This window comes from Macaca nemestrina, chromosome 10, assembly GCF_043159975.1.
Source record: "Macaca nemestrina isolate mMacNem1 chromosome 10, mMacNem.hap1, whole genome shotgun sequence".
Lineage (NCBI taxonomy): Eukaryota > Metazoa > Chordata > Mammalia > Primates > Cercopithecidae > Macaca > Macaca nemestrina.
Window position 1 is genome coordinate 143,595,524 of NC_092134.1, and position 16,969 is coordinate 143,612,492.

Sequence of the window (16,969 nt, forward strand, 5' to 3'; positions counted from 1 at the left end):
TTAAGATGCCCTGTGTCATATGGGAAAAAAAATCAAGAGAAATCAAATAAAGGCCATAAAATACATCAGTTTCAACACTAAAATTTGATAGTACGCTTTAAATTGAAGATGAGTTATGTCACATTTCCAAACCTCTGAAAGCACGGTTACTGGGAGGGAATGGTTTGCAACACACAAACGCAGCTCTGTAGAAGTGCCCAGGCTGGATGAAGGCTCAAACGTCAGTGCAAGGAGAAAGTCTGAACAAACTCTCTCCTGCCCTGCTGCTGTCCTCTTCCAAAACACACTGTTTATCTGTCAGTTTAGAACAAGGCCTAGGGAGGTGGGAGGCAGGCCTGGGAGGGTCACCTAGCATCCAAGCTCCTCACCCACACAACTGCACGAGGCTGAGCTGGGCAGTACACACAAACACAACTAATTCTCCCCAAAAAGAAGACGGAAGGCAGCACACTGCCATGCCAGGCACCCTGCAGATGAGAAGATTGAGGGGAGCCAGAGGTACCTTTAATCTTGCTTGCATGGTGGAGGGAGAGGAATAATGCCACTCACTTGAGTGTTGCACAATTCTTTCTAGCACTGAGTGGCAGAAAACAAAAATTATAGATGCTTCCTCAGATAAATGTTTCTGAAGAACTGAACATAAATTACGTTCAGGAAATAGCATTATGAATGCCTCAAGTGCTTCTGTTTTCAATAATCCCAGAGTAATTCTATAAACCCGGGAATCAGTCTCACCCAACTCCAGGATCACGGCCCAGGTGACGTGGGCACACACATATCCTGAAGCTCCAATACTCAACTAAAGTGGGGCGAGTGAAAATGATCCTGGGTATAATTTACACGGACACAGGAAGGTGGCAGAGCCCCAAACCCCTAAACCAGGAAGACCAGTGTCCTTCAGGGGCCTCACCTCTGTCCTTTCGCAGCCTCTGGGAACCACCACTCTGCTCTCTACTGGCACAAACGCCCCTCCCAAGGTACAACACCAGGAAGATCATCATTCAAAACTGAGGAACGTGGCAGAACAAAGCTGTCAGGAGATTTTAATCACCAACACCACTTGTTACATGACCCAAAGATGATTAAAATCCCAGGCCCTTCAAGACTGAATGCTATCTATACTTAAATGCATTTAATCACCATATTGGGGGTTATTCCTTTGTTTTGCTGCAAATATATCCAACTGCTGTAAAAGGAAAAGGCAATTTGTTAACGAAGCTTCTTGGAGTGTCTCAACAGGCCTCGAGGTAGGATAAAAGGCAGGACTTCCTGGCAGAAACGCTCAGCTCTGAGGTCAGGTGGAGTTCTTGAGCACCAACCAAGGCAAAATAAGGTCGAAGACCACACCACACTTTCCTCAATCACATCTTCATTCCACCTTTCCTTCTATTTCTCACGACTTCACTGGGAGAAATTGTGCTGAAAGAAAATGGAAACACACACATACATAGGAGACCCTACAGATGCTGAGAATGGGTGCAGCCATCACAGTCCGAATGTCCTTTCAGGGCCATCTGACCTGGCTGGGATCCAAGTATCCGAGGGCAGGATTGTATGTCAGACCCGTGAAGCCAAGATTACAGCCACTGAACGGCAGTTTTCCATCCCACGGAAACCGACCTTGGTAGGGGCTTCCTCGGGGACCACCGACCTCAAGCCACCACCCGTCAACTACTTCAACTAACCTACATCATGGCAGAGGCCTCCCTAGGCAGACCAGCCCTGCCCAAGTCCTGCTTCATGGCAAACCCTCCAGACAAACGTCCTTGGCCTCCTCCGGGAGGCTGTGCTCGGAAGGTGCCCTCATTTACTTCTGTGGCTCTGAGACATTTAACTAGAGCCCAACACATTTCTTCCTGTTCATATAGTATTGAGTTAAAAGATTTTTATGAGTAAACTTTCACTGGGAAAAATACCATTTCCGGAGCCCCAGTGACCACAATGAAAATGTTTTTACCTTCCCTTACGTGACATCGGCAACGCCAGGTCCAGGAAACGTTCTGGATCTCAGATAATGGCAAATCCACTCATAGTAAGTCTTGGTCTTGTTTCACAAGCTATCAAATGCTGCCCAGAAGCAGGAAAAACCCCACAACGTGGCAGGGAGGGGCGACCAGCGTGAGTTCTAAGGCCAGACCACCCGGGTCTGCTGACAGCGTGGTGAGGGGCAAACAGTGCAGGGTCTAAGGCCAGACCGCCCGAGTCCCGCTGACAGTGTGGCTTCAGGAGTTTCCTAAACCCTCTGCTCTCCAAGTTTCATGTCAGAAAAATGCAGTGATAACCGTGTCCACCTCGTTTAAATATGTATATATATATATACACACACATATATATATACTCCAAACCTACAGCCCTATAAAGGTCATTAATCCTAGTTATCCTCAAGGCATTGAGCGATCAATAATGAGCCATCCCCCTGGCTGCTGACCTGCCTCAGCCCCACCCTCCGGAAACCCCGCATCCACACCAGCCACACAGGATGAGGCCAGGGAAGGAGCAGGACTGTGTCTTGGGAACTTAAACTCTGGAAGCTGAGTTAAATCAGTGCCGCTCAAATTTTGTCACCAACTATCTTGTTAAATTGGGAGATTCCATCTCTGGGGATCTTGAAGGAACCTGAGGTTCTACATTGAGTGAGATGAGCACTCGTGCTGCAATGAGACGGCAGGGAAAGCAACCGAATCTGGAGTCGCAGCTGCCTGAGGCTTGGGTCCCACCGGGAAAGTGGCACCAGGGCCCTCAGGACTGTGGCGGAGTTCCCAGGAGGCAAGTCCCGGTGCAGAGACTCATGGACCCAAAGATTGCTCCAGGGCCAGGAGGGGCTGCTGCGCTGACAGCCACGAGGCAGGCAGCCTTCGAGCTCCTCCAGCTGCCATCCTGCAGGCAGGGAGGACAGTGCCCAGACCACCCTGGGGCTCCCCCCAGCCTGCCAGGCTGGTACTCTTACTCCAGCCACTGACAAGAGTCCCCATGTTGCAAGCTAGGTTGAAACAGTGCCTCAGGCCTCGGGGCACATGCACCCCCCAGCAGGGCTGGGATGGCTATTCCCACACATCCCCAACTCACAGCAAAACTTAAAAATGAAAGTTGGAAGATACAGCCAGGAAACCAATGCTCAAGAAGCAACTCCAGGGTGACTCTTCCTAGAGCTATTGCTATTGAACATCTTTAAAAACATTTCCAGGGTGACTTCCTAGAGCAATTGCTGTTGAAAATCTTTAAAATTCTTCATTTCAAAATTAGCTTTTATTACACTGTCTTCCCTATTCTACCAAGACTCTAGAAAACAAAACCATTACAATTTCCAATTCTATCTTATAGCAAGTTAGAAATACACGTTTCCTCAAAGGATTCTACATGTTTCCTTGGCAATATCCTTTCCACGCCCCGTACTACTGCCCACAACAGAGAAGGCTTTTCCAACTCAACCCAACCCAACCCAACCCAACCCAACCCAACCCAACCCAACCCAACCCAAGGGCCCTGAGACAGGCCCCTAACGAATTGTCTACAAACTCTTGAAACAGGCTTGCCCTGACAAATCATCTGCAAACTCCATCTTCCATTAAAAACAGTCCGAAAATGAGCATATTACCACTTTTTAAAAATTACTGTAAAGTGGACAGTGTTCAGTTCTGTGAATTTCGGCACAATATTCCCATAATCATCATCACACAAGCAGAACAGTCCAACAGCCCCAAACCCACTCACGGGGCCTCATAAGCATACCCTCCCATTCTCAGCAACCACCCTTTCCGTGTCCTCCCATGACTCAGGTCTATCTTTTGCGAGCGTTGTGGCAAAACACTCGCAAAATCACAATTTCCTGGGCATCGTGCTTGGAGGTGCACCCAGGGTGTCCTGTGATCAACAGCCAGGCCTCGGGGCTGCTGGGTATTTATTATTCCACATATGGCTGTGGCACATTGTAACCTGTTTTGGACAACCATAGACAGCGCTATTAACATCTGGGCACAGTTTTTCTTAAACATCAGATTCTGTTTCTCTAGGGTAAATACCCAGGATTGGGGTCACTGGGACCCACGTTTGTGTGAGTTCAGTTTTGTAAGAAACCGCCAAGCTGTCTGCACCGTGCTGAACCCCAGCATCGCACAGGAGTCCCGACTGCCGGTCCTCACCAGCACCTGGGGCTGTTGGAAGACCTTAGTCAGGCGGCTCCAGCAGGGGTGTGAACAAATTCACTGCGGCTTCGGTGCACATCTCGGTGCAACCAGTCATGCTGAAGGTCATTTCAGATGCTTTCGGGCCATGCTGAACCCCAGCATCGCACAGGAGTCCCGACTGCCGGTCCTCACCAGCACCTGGGGCTGTCGGAAGACCTTAGTCAGGCGGCTCCAGCAGGGGTGTGAACAAATTCACTGCGGCTTCGGTGCACATCTCGGTGCAACCAGTCATGCTGAAGGTCATTTCAGATGCTTTCGGGCCATCCTCCCGTCCTTCTCAGCGAAGCATCTGTTCAGGTCTCTTCCGCTTTTAAGTCAGGTGGTTTGTTCTCTGTCATGAGCCGTGGGAGTCCTGTGCATTCTGGATACGAGTCCTTTGCCGGCTGCATGGTTCGTAGACATCTTCTCCCCATCTATCGAAAATGTGTCTCTTCAATTCCCTAGGGGTGTCTTTTATATTAGAAGTTTAATTTTGATGAGTCTTACCTACTTGTTTTCTTCCTTGATTATGGATCATGGTATGGCTAAGAGCTCTCACCCTAGGTCTCCACAATTTCCCTTTCTTTTGTAGTTTGGTATTTTACATTCAGGCCTATGGTCCACCTTAATTTTCATACAGGAATTTCTCCCTGTTTTCACTCTTTTGCATACAGCTGTCCCATAATTCCAGCACCATTTGTTGAAAAGACTCAAATTCCACTGAACTGCTTTTGTGTCTTTGGATCTGTTCTGGACTCCACTCTGTCAGCTGACCCGTGTGTCCATCCTGAGCATAATTTATGACTTTAGTGGCTGTCTCTGTGAAAAAAAGTAACTCTGTCTGGAAGCAAAAACTACATTAGAAGTGCTCTAAATAAGATTCTTCCTGTTGTCAGGAGAGCAAAGCCACTGCCCTAAGCAGAGGTGAGGCCTCAACAGCTCCCAGGCACAACCTTAACCCACAATGGGGAAGGGAATTCATTTCAAGGGCCACAACGTGAGACCAGCATAGCCATGAAAACTGCAATAATTTCACAACAGAATGAAATTCATAAAGAATTGCTGAGAAGCGTGTGATAAGTTACATAAATCACTGTTCCTTAAATTCTGTCGGTTGACTAGAACAGAAATAGCTTCACGGTACAGTTCAAACAGAAAAAGGTAGGTAGGGGTGGTTTCCACACCACACAGGGCCTGCAGGAAAGGGACACTCTTCCTCTAAATGGGAGATCCCGGGAGTGATGTGATAAACCATGGTGAGAGGCAAGGAATTGTGCAAGCCGGACTCGCGGCCTTGGCCCCACCACGGAGCCTGTGTCCATGAACGACGAGGCTCAAATGTCAGGCTGGGGCAACCGAGGCAGTTATCAGGGGACAAGAAAACGAGCGCACGGTGGAGGCAAAGGTCTGATATCGCGCGGCAACTTCGAGTCCAGTGGGACAAACTGACTCAAAATACAGGTTTCAAACATCACCACAGAGAGCTATTCCTCGGCTCTGGAAAGGCTAAGTGACTAATGCCCACACTGAGCATCTGCTCCCAGAGACGACCCTGGTGACCTAAGGGCCAGCTGCTCCGAACCCGCCCCGAACCTCAGTGAGGAACTTTGTTGGTATCTTACAGCACATTGACATGTTCCCTTAAAATCTGGTATTTCATCAACAATGCAGGCGCGAGCTTTGACTCATACACATTTCGATTAAACAAGATAATTTACACCCTGACCGTGCCAGGTAAGAGGTTTACTACAATCTTTAAACAGAGCCAGAGGCTACAGTCTGCTCCTACACAACACCATGTCTCTACAAGTTCGATGAGTTTTTACTTTCCATGTCTTCACTTGCCTAGTGCTAGAAAGCAGATTAAAAACAGAAGGAACCCAGAAACACTATTGAATGAGACTCAAATATCTTGCAGTCATCATCGAGATGAGATGTTTATTAAACAGAAATGTTCTCCCCTGTAGAAAGCAGCACATATCAACACGCACCGATAACTGTCGCCAGCATTCCAGATCATCTTCCCTTCCATGGCCACAGTGCAGGGCAATGGACCACGCACACCTGCAGACCCACGGAAAGCGGGGTGACACGGCCGATTCTTGTAGCGAGCAGGCCAGGGTGCACTCAAAGAGCATCTCTTTCCAGAGGTCTGCCATGGAAAGTTACACATTTATTCCACGAGTTAATGGCACTGCACCGAACATTTCTGTAAGAGTCTCTAAGCAAGTATTTCCTTCTGCCTACAATGGCCCGACACAAACTGAAAAAGCTCTTGGAACTGCCAAAGACTTCAGTATCCCCTTAACTATTGTCATGCACATCCATGTGAAGAGACCACCAAACAGGCTTTGTGAGCGCAACATGGCTGTTTATTTCACCAGGGTGCAGGCGGGCTGAGTCCAAAGAGTCAGCGAAGGGAGCTAAGTGTGGGGCCGTTTTATAGGATTTGGTTAGGTAAAGGAATATTAGTCAAAGGGGGCTTGTTCTCTGGCGGGCAGGAGTGGGGGTCACAAGGTGCTCAGTGGGGGAGCTTTTTGAGCCAGGATGATCCTGGAAAAGGAATTTCACACACACAAAAAATCATCGCTTAAGGCAAGGACTGGCCATTTTGACTTATTTCTGGTAGAATGTTATCAGTTAAGTCCAGGCAGGGCATTTGCACTTTTGTGATTCTTCAGTTACTTCAGGCCATCTGGGCGTATATACGTGCAAGTCACAGGGGACGCGATGGCTTGGCTTGGGCTCAGACGCCTGACAACTATAGTCTTTACTTTTAAGGTGTGGGGTAAGATCATATAATCCCCAACTAGGCTCCTGATGCTGTGTGTGGCATCCAGCAACAGCACGTTCCATTCCTGGATTACATTTGACTCAAGAGTCCACAGTGAGAACGATTTCTGGTGAATGAAACACCAGGCAGGAGGGTGATTCCGCTGGGCAGCTCTTCACACACAGCCCAGGAGCTGAGGGGAGAGGAACAGGCCCACGCGCGTCCACCGTGCTCACGCTCCCTTCGACTGCCCCCCACTCCTAGAGGCCCGGACCCAAGGGAAATCTGACCTGAAAATGGGCAAACCCTCACTTTGGCAGAGAGACAGGGACTCGGGGCCACAACTTGACCTCAGAGCAACACAAGTGCAGACACAGCACCCCAGGACACCCTCCCCACCCAAATTCAAGGAGGAAAACCAACGCCCCGCCCCCTTGCGGAAACCCCCGGCTGCTGGAGCAGACGCCTGCCGGCGTGTGCAGCCTCTCCCGTCCCACGTTCCTGGCTCAACACCTGTGCCTCAGCCCTGGCACTGCTCGCCACACCCACAGGTGTGCCAGGAGGGGCAGGTCCTAAAGTCTCCACTGCACCAAAGTCTGCAAGACAAAGGGGCCGCTCCCTCCAGCAGGAGTCCAGAAGCACACACTGCACCAGCGTCAAGGCGTGAGAATTCTCCCCTCGGTCTCCGAGTCTCCAGTCTGTTGCCCGCCACGGTTTTCTGCCAACGGCGAGGCCCAAGCTGGGCGGCACATTTGGTTCTCACCATTTCCCTTGTCAAATCAATACTGCAAACATATCCAATTCATCCTGTCACTAAAAATGAAATAATCCGCCATCTCCATCACAGATGATGCAATCAGGTTTTCATTACCGGGTTTTTGTTTTGTTTAGTTTTTTGGTTTTTTTCTATTTTGAGATGGAGTTTCTGCTCTGTCGCCCAGGGTGGAGTGCAGTGGTGCGATCTTGGCTCCCTGCAACCTCTGCCTCCCGGGTACAAGTGATTCTCCTGCCTCAGCCTCCCAAGTAGCTGGGATTACAGGTGCCTGCCACCATGCCCGGCTAATTTTCATCTTTTCAGTACAGACGGGGTTTCACCATGTTCACCAGTCTGGTCTCGAACTCCTAACCTCAGGGGATCCACCTGCCTCCTTCTCTCAAAGTGCTGGAATTACAGGCATAAGCCACCACTCCCGACCATTACTGGTGTAATTTCTAAGCCACTCTCTCACACCCACTCCCTTTTTTTTTTTTTTTTTTTAAGAACCAGCTTTATGCCTATATTTTTTCCAAGAGAACCAGTTACCCCATTTCAAGTACAAATAAGACACGGTGTTTAAAAACCAAAAATGCCCATTTGCACAGAAGTCTCCAAATACCCAGTCGATTTAAGCCTTGAGAATAAGATCAAGCTGTTGGCTGAATACAACTTCCCTTTCCATCTGTCTGCCTGTGAGTTAGACACAAGGATGAAGCCACGAGCTAGGGACATAAAGGCAGGAACCAAGGTAGCGGAGACTCCAAATAAAAGCTGGAAGACCAACACAAATGCACCACACCCTGCACACCCTCCTCTCCTTCCTTTTCAGAATTTCCAGAGGATGAAACAGGGACCTTCTCAGACGTCCCACGATGCAGGCGGCCAGAGGGGAAGGCGGCGGCAGCCTGAATGAGGCGACCGGGAAATCACATTCCACAAACAGAAATTCTCCATGTGCTTTACATCCTCTGTCTCTGAAGAACTATGCCAGGCTAACAGTCGCTAGAAAACCGCATTCAAGTGTCATTTCCCATTTCAAGCAAAGAAAACAGTGGTGGGGCATGAGGGAAAAACATAGCCATGTGTTCTGGTGTATTAAATAAGGTTTTTTCTGTTATAAACGTATAATTTTACATTCTCAGATTTCTGTATAATTGATATGCTTCCTAATTAGCAGACATAGTAATAAAAAGTGAATTCCAAGTGTAAGATCGGAGGAACCGTTCACATGGCTTCAGGTTCTGCTACTGTGTTTCAACTTAAGAAAGTGGTTCTGTGTGTTGGTAACAAGGCCTGAGAGTCTGTGTGAGAGTCTGTGTGGCTGTAATCAGGGTTCGTGTTGGCTCCCTAGCAGAGGATGTTACACTGTTACATTATCTTCTACAAAAAATCCTGAAAAAATGAAGGCTGAATAGACATACACACCCACCCAAAATAATCCAAATGTCCACCGATATGAAAAACAGATGAATTACGGCTTCCATCGTGGAATATTCTTCAGCAGTGAAAACAAACTATAGCCACAGGTGCCAACTAGGATAAAGACAACCTTTTAAACACGCTTAAAGTGAACTGACTAGGCAGAATTCCTTGATTACAGGCATCTGCTCCAAAAGGGTACTGTTATTAATCCTGTGATGTAGAATGATAGTTAGCAACCCTGTTTCGGGGCACATCTAGAAAAAAGCAAAATAATGACTACACAATTTTAAATTCTTTGTAAATTATAACTATTACTATGAAAATTCTAAAAATGTGAAAATCTTCCCAACTGTTATTGGACACGCTTCAAAATAAATACCCTGGCATTGCTTGCCACACCCACAGTTGTGCCAAAATAAATGAAAATATAGCCCAAGGTAGTAGAACTGAAACCTGAAGATGTACGAGCCGTCCCTGTCTCGCTATCTATACATCGGGTAGAAATTTAAGAGCAGGTAGTGACACTGCAATGCAAGGCTCAAACCAACTGGGTATTTGGAAACTTCTATGCAAAGTGGCATTTTCGGTTTTTAAACACGGTGTTATTTGTACTTCAAACAGGTAACTGTTTGGTTCCCTTGGAAAAAATATAGCCATAAACCTGGTTTTTTTAAAAAAATACGGGAGTGGGTATGAGAGAGAGTAGCTTAGAAATTTTAAAAGTATCAGCAGGGAGCAGTGGCTCATGCCTGTCGTCCCAGCACTTTGAGAGGTAGGCCCAAGGGGCCTTTGAGGACACCGGTCTCCTCTGCTGCCTGTCTGCTGGACTGACCCCCCAGGACATTCACTGGGTTTCCACCCCTGTCTCATTCAACATCCCAAGGGTGGTCTTCATCCTCGTCTGGGGCTCAGCTCTGCCCCAATTTCCTAAATCTCTGCCTTCAGAGCCTGAAAACACCCACGCCCAGGGTCACCCTAAGTCCACGTTTACCCCAGAGAGTCCCAATTTTATGTTTTCCCGGCATCGCCTTAGTGATAATTTATCCTGTAAATTCCAACTGCCTTCACACCTCACCCCTGCTGTCTCCCAGCAGAACCCACTCAGATGCACATGCCCCAGACCCACACCCAGGTCTGTACATGCTGCCCTGCCCTACCCATGTGGGGACCACCTCTCTTTCTTGAGGAATCAGCTGGCGATCATCTCCTTGTGGAGGGCTGCCCTGACTTCCAACTCTCTCCAGCAAAGGCAGAAGCCATCCTCGGTACTTCCCCAAAACTCAGGCCAAGTATGAAGATGGCGCAGATGCTAGCTGTGCCTGGGATGCCATGGGCAGGGTCCCCAGATGCTCTGCACATGGCCCGGGGCACCCCCTGAACACAGCAAGTGCTGAAGAAACAAAACTGACGTGCACTGACCTCTGATAGGGCCTCCTTCACCATCCACATCTGTCTCCCCTCTGGACAGTAAAATCCCACAGGACACAGAGGGCTTGTCTCACTCATCTTCAAACTCCCAGGGTCACCCTGGTAGGTAAAGGGGACTCAAATGTCTTCTGAAGGAAGCGACTGGTTAGCTGCCAAGTTAAAGGGCCTCTGAAATTCAGAGCTCTGCATAGCAGTCCAGCACACTTTATTATGAATGACTCCAACCACGGCAGAAGTGGCCGTGGAACCAGTGCTAACCAATTCAGGGTTTGTTCACTGTTTCTCAGTTCATTATCACAACGCATTCTCACAGAGCAGCTGCGCACAGATCCTCAGACATCTACACAGAGTGGGACGATGGCGCCAAGTCACGTCAACGTCCTGTTGCAGACTGGGAGACAGCAGTCAGACACGGACCCAGGTAGAGCACAGACCTCGCGTTAAATCGGCTCCGTGTAAACAGCACTCCCTGCCAGGCCCTTTCCTATCTGCACAGCTTCTACAAATTCAACTCTCGCACCTGACACCTAAGAATACTGCACACCCCCATGTGAATCCCCTACTCACCTCCCAAAATGACCCGGCATGGCCGAGTACAAAAACTTTCAACATAAGGGAACTGGAGGGCATGTGGGGCTTTCTCGAGTCCCTGCTGCCTCCTGATGGGAGGGCCCAATGCTTCACACCCCTAGTGAAGGGCGGGTCTCTTCGGCCCCCAGGCTTTGACCTGGAGCTTAAATCAGCATTAACTAATTTCACCTTCCAGGACCAACTTCAAAGGCCTGCAAAGCCAGAGAACGGAGAGGAGATGGAACACGCCCTCACCTCAGATCTGCTGCAAGCACACACTTCTCAGATGCGTCCCAAGGTGCACAGCGTGTCCGATGCCTGTTTCACATCCACCGACCTGCAGGTCTTCTATGTGGCATCAGCCTCCTGGGCACTGGGAACAAGAGGTATAATGGCAAGTCCCTTCTGCAGCAAAGCTGAGGCAAAGGGACCCAACACATTGGAACTGACCTTTTTCTGACAGTATCAAAACAGAAGGAAAATACTGTACAGTCAACTCCCCCTCACGCAGGTTTATTTACCTGTGACTCAGAGGCCATGACAGAGAACTTCAGGTTCTTACCGATTCCTATTTTCCCCATCCAGGAAGCCTTTGTTTTTAATATCGTACGAACTTGCCATTTTGTAGGCCAAAAACAGCAAATATTGGCAGTTTCCTACAGTTCAACTGAATAAAATATGATCATGGCCTTTTGTGAAACCATGAAGAAAAGGTGGATATCTCAATATGTGTTTCCAGACTGGCTTTGTTCCTGAAGCGGTAACTCTGTTCACTCAGGATATTAGACACTGAAGAATAAACATCAATATCCCACCAAGAAAACCAAAGGAATGAAATAATTTTGCATCCACCTTGGAACCTTTTTAGGACAAGGCAGGACACAAACTTCTAAAAAGCTGCAATTGTCCCTCTGTATACACAGGGACATGGATTCCAGAACACGCCCCGAGTTTACCCAAATCTACGTATCCACAGGACCCCACGGCCACCCTATGGAACCACATGTAGGAAACGTCGGCCCTCCACAAAGCCAGGTTTTTTCAGTAAGGGTTTGGTTGGAAAAAAAATTAACATAAGTGATCCTTCGAAGCTCAAAACCCATGTTGTTCAGGGTCAGCTGCATTTATTACTTGTATCATATCTGAGGCCTGAAAGCCATCATTCTCGATACCTTAATGTGACGGTTAACAAACTAACTGTTCCGATTAGAAAGAGGAAAAAGCTTATTTTTAAGCTGACAATGAGAGTGGATGCGGCTACGGTGAACGGAGAGCAGACCTAAGCAAGCACCAAGGCTGGGGTGACTGCCTGTGCTCAGACCCACCAGGGCCTGTTCTTCCATCTCCCTCTGCTGAAAGGGATAACCCCCTTCTCCCCCACGACTAAAGGGCCTTTTTAAAATATTCACACGAGAAGTGCTATGAAAAGCTGAAAGGTCACAGATAACATTTTTAAAAATAAACATTAACGTAAGCATTTAATTTTCGTATAAGGAGTAAGGAAAGGATCGTTTCAGCTTTCTACTTATGGCTAGCCAATTTTCCCAGCACCATTTATTAAATAGGGAATCCTTTCCCCATTTCTTGTTTCTCTCAGGTTTGTCAAAGATCAGATGGCTGTAGATGTGTGGTATTATTTCTGAGGACTCTGTTCTGTTCCATTGGTCTATATCTCTGTTTTGGTACCAGTACCATGCTGTTTTGGTTACTGTAGCCTTGTAGTAGAGTTTGAAGTCAGGTAGCGTGATGCCTCCAGCTTTGTTCTTTTGACTTAGGATTGTCTTGGAGATGCGGGCTCTTTTTTGGTTCCATATGAACTTTAAAGCAGTTTTTTCATACGAAAATTAATTCAAGATGGATTAGAGACTTAAATGTTAGACCTAGTACCATAAAAATCCTAGAGGAAAACCTAGGTAGTACCATTCAGGACATAGGCATGGGCAAAGATTTCATGTCTAAAACACCAAAAGCAACGGCAGCAAAAGCCAAAATTGACAAATGGGATCTCATTAAACTAAAGAGCTTCTGCACAGCAAAAGAAACTACCATCAGAGTGAACAGGCAACCTACAGAATGGGAGAAAATTTTTGCAATCTACTCGTCTGACAAAGGGCTAATATCCAGAACCTACAAAGAACTCAAACAAATTTACAAGAAAAAAACAAACAACCCCATCAAAAAGTGGGCAAAGGATATGAACAGACATTTCTCAAAAGAAGACATTCATACAGCCAACAGACACATGAAAAAATGCTCATCATCACTGGCCATCAGAGAAATGCAAATCAAAACCACAATGAGATACCATCTCACACCAGTTAGAATGGCGATCATTAAAAAGTCAGGAAACAACAGGTGCTGGAGAGGATGTGGAGAAATAGGAACACTTTTATACTGTTGGTGGGATTGTAAACCAGTTCAACCATTATGGAAAACAGTATGGCGATTCCTCAAGGATCTAGAACTAGATGTACCATATGACCCAGCCATCCCATTACTGGGTATATACCCAAAGGATTATAAATTATGCTGCTATAAAGACACATGCACACGTATGTTTATTGCGGCACTATTCACAATAGCAAAGACTTGGAACCAACCCAAATGTCCATCAGTGACAGACTGGATTAAGAAAATGTGGCACATATACACCATGGAATACTATGCAGCCATCAAAAAGGATGAGTTTGTGTCCTTTGTAGGGACATGGATGCAGCTGGAAACCATCCTTCTTAGCAAACTATCACAAGAAGAGAAAACCAAACACCGCATGTTCTCACTCATAGGTGGGAACTGAACAATGAGATCACTTGGACTCGGGAAGGGGAACATCACACACCGGGGCCTATCATGGGGAGGGGGGAGGGGGGAGGGATTGCATTGGGAGTTATACCCGATGTAAATGACGAGTTGATGGGTGCTGACGAGTTGATGGGTGCAGCACACCAACAAGGCACAAGTATACATATGTAACAAACCTGCACGTTATGCACATGTACCTTAGAACTTAAAGTATAATAATAATAAATTAAAAAAAAAAAAACGTAAGCATTTAACAAGCCCATTACGATTTAAAGGAAAAAAAAAAAACGGTATTAAGTTCCTGGGTGCAGGGGCTCATGGCCGTAATCCCAGCACTTTGGGTGGCCGAGGTGGGCGCATCACCTGAGGTCAAGAGTTTAAGACCAGCCTGGCCAACATGGTGAAACCCCTTCTCTAACGAAAATACGAAAATTAGCCAGGCATGGTGGCGGAAGCCTGTAGCCCCAGTTACTTGGGAGGCTGAGGGAGGAGAATCACTTGAACCCGGGAGGGAGAGTTTGCAATGAGCCAAGATCGTGCCATTGCACGTCAGCCTGGGCGTTGAGTGTGAAACTCCATCCCAAAAAGAAAAAAATATATAAAGTTTTCCTTCCAATGAACCTATCATTCAGCCACCGAGGTATCCTATAGCTACTTATTCAGCCATGAGATACACCACAGGCGATATAGGCGAACAGGACACAGTTCTTCCCTGAAAGAAGGCTGCACCCTCAACAGAAGGGAGGCACATACTCCGAATGGAATCGGCATAGGAAACAGATGCTGCTGCAGGTTGAACTGGCTGCACAGAGCACCCACTCAGGTGTCTGAGAAACAAGGAGCCGCTGGTGCCATCACCTTCCATACCTGAGCTGGGACAGTGGGGAGCCTCTCATCACCAGGGACAAAGAGCCCCAGAACCACACAACGAGCTTACAAACTCACCAAGGCGATGACTGAGCAATGTGTGTGGAGTGATGCGAACACGCAGATGTCAGGGCCACGCGCGGCATTGGTTTTGTGCATCAACCTGAGCATGCCCGGGGTGCCCAGATGGCTGGTTCTGCATTATTTCTGTGTGAGATGCATGTTTGTCTCTGGACTGAGTGGAGACCCATCCTCGCCGGTGTGGGGGGCACCACCCTATCCCCCCAGGGCCCGAGTAAAACAGCAAGGCGGGGAAAACTGGGTTCACTCCACCTCTCTGGCTGATGGGCCAGTGACATCTGTCTTCTGCAGCCCGTGCTCCTGGGTCTCAGCTCCTCAGACCCTGGTCGGATCTGCAACCTCCGCTTCTCAAGTCTTCAAGCCACACCCTCTCAGGACTATAGCTTGCAGGCTGTGGGTCCTGGGGCTTCTTGGACTCTGTAGCCCCTGCAGCAGGCCTCGCCCTGGAGACACACGCACACCTGGCTGGCTGTCTCTCTGGAAGCCCTGACTAAAAGTCGCCCCTAAAAGTGGTCTTCAGGGTTTCTTTCTAGCCCTAAGATCCCAGCGCCCCTCCTACAATTCTAGGCGGAAAGGTGAACGGAGACCAATGGACAGAGGTGTGTGCGAGGACACGCCAGGCAGCAGCACTGGGCAGGAGGGCACTAACGCTCACTAAGCAAAGAATCAATGCTGCTTGCCACAAAAATGAGAGCAGTAAAGATTTCTTCAAACAGAAATGAGTTTGTTTTATGATTTGCTCTTAATACATAAGAAAGCATAAAAGTAGGCCTATTAACAATTACGTAAGTCTTTACAGGCCCTTGAACTACTTCTGTCCCTTTGTGTTTTTATAGAAAATAAGCCTGAGGTTAAAGAGAATAACGTCACTGGCCACAGCTGGGGCCACGCGAGGACACAGCTTATACCCCTGAGGTCCCTGGGTGCCCCATATCCTTCCCTTGCTATTTATGGAAATATGGGAGAAACCAGGAGGTCTGAGCGTGGACATGGCCGTGCTCCCAGGGGCCGAGGAAAGCACCCATCTGTCCAGTCTTCCCTCCACCCCGCGGTTTCCTCTTACTCAGACTCTTGGGCTGACGTGGCTCATGCACTCAGCAGCGCCATCATTAAACGTTTAGCTTTGCATCACGAGGGCCTCCTCTGGCCTCCTCTGACCACTCCTGAACCTGCAGTCAGCACTAGTCTGCAGGACACGCGTGGACAAAGTTGATGGATCACGGCCCCCAACGAGGAAGGTGCCAGGCAAGGAGTCGGAGAGCCGGGGATGGAGCAGCCCTCACCCAGGGAGGCGAAGGCCAACAGCGGCCACCACCGAGGGCCTCCCTTCCCACCCTGAGGGCAGCTCACCCAGGGAAGCGAAGGCCGACACCGGCCACCACTGATGGCCTCGAGGGCTCTCCCCACCCAGAAGGCAGCTGCGATCACATTTCCCATAGCACCAAGAGACCCCTGTATTGAGCACAAACCTTTCCAACCTTCGAATCAATAAGGAATCACAACACAGACATTCCCTCAATCCAAATGGCCAGCCCACAAAACAGACACGCAATTATACACATTTCTTGTGGGAAAATCAGTCAGTCCCTGGGGCCTCGCGCCAGGGGTGGGGGAGCATCATGGGGAGATGCCCCAGCCCCAGCCTGGTTCCTCCCTCTACAGCTCCTTTTCCCTCCTCTTCCCCCCACCCCTTCCCACCCCCTCCTAGCCTCAGAGGCTCCTTCCTCAAATTCTTTCCCCTTGATGAAGTCATTCATGCCCAAAATACAAGGCAAAGTCATGGGGGCTCAAGAGAAAATCCATACCGTGGCTCGCGTTTTAGATTCTCTTAAGTTTGAGAATAACCAAGCAAGAATCTTTGGCATGTGAATGTGGTCTGAAGGCATCTGAGCACAATGCCCGGCACTGGCCCGGAGTGGATCATGGGTGTCTCGGACATCTTCGCAACTCTACACCAATTATTTTGAAACACACCAGCAGAATAGAACCATGTGAATAGCTGCTTCTTAGTTAAAAGTAGGAAGAGACTCCAAAAGCTGCCCTCAAGGAACATCCTTCCCACCAGGAGTTTTCTGCATCGGGCCCTTCAGGCACAGGCAAGGCCCC

At 48.4% G+C, this 16,969-nt stretch overlaps 1 protein-coding gene across 4 annotated transcripts in view; it reads right to left on the minus strand.

Moving 5' to 3' along the window:
- Positions 1 to 16,969, minus strand: part of LOC139356929 (disco-interacting protein 2 homolog C-like) — a 209,982-nt gene that overhangs the window by 118,188 nt on the left and 74,825 nt on the right. For 2 of the 4 annotated variants that reach the window (XM_071072413.1, XM_071072408.1), the window contains exon 1: positions 11,369 to 11,505. The exons of the other annotated variants lie outside the window; for them this stretch is intronic. The gene's annotated coding sequence lies outside the window, so the exon portion shown is untranslated. Of the gene's footprint in view, positions 1 to 11,368; positions 11,506 to 16,969 lie in introns of those variants that run through there. 4 annotated transcript variants of the gene reach the window in all.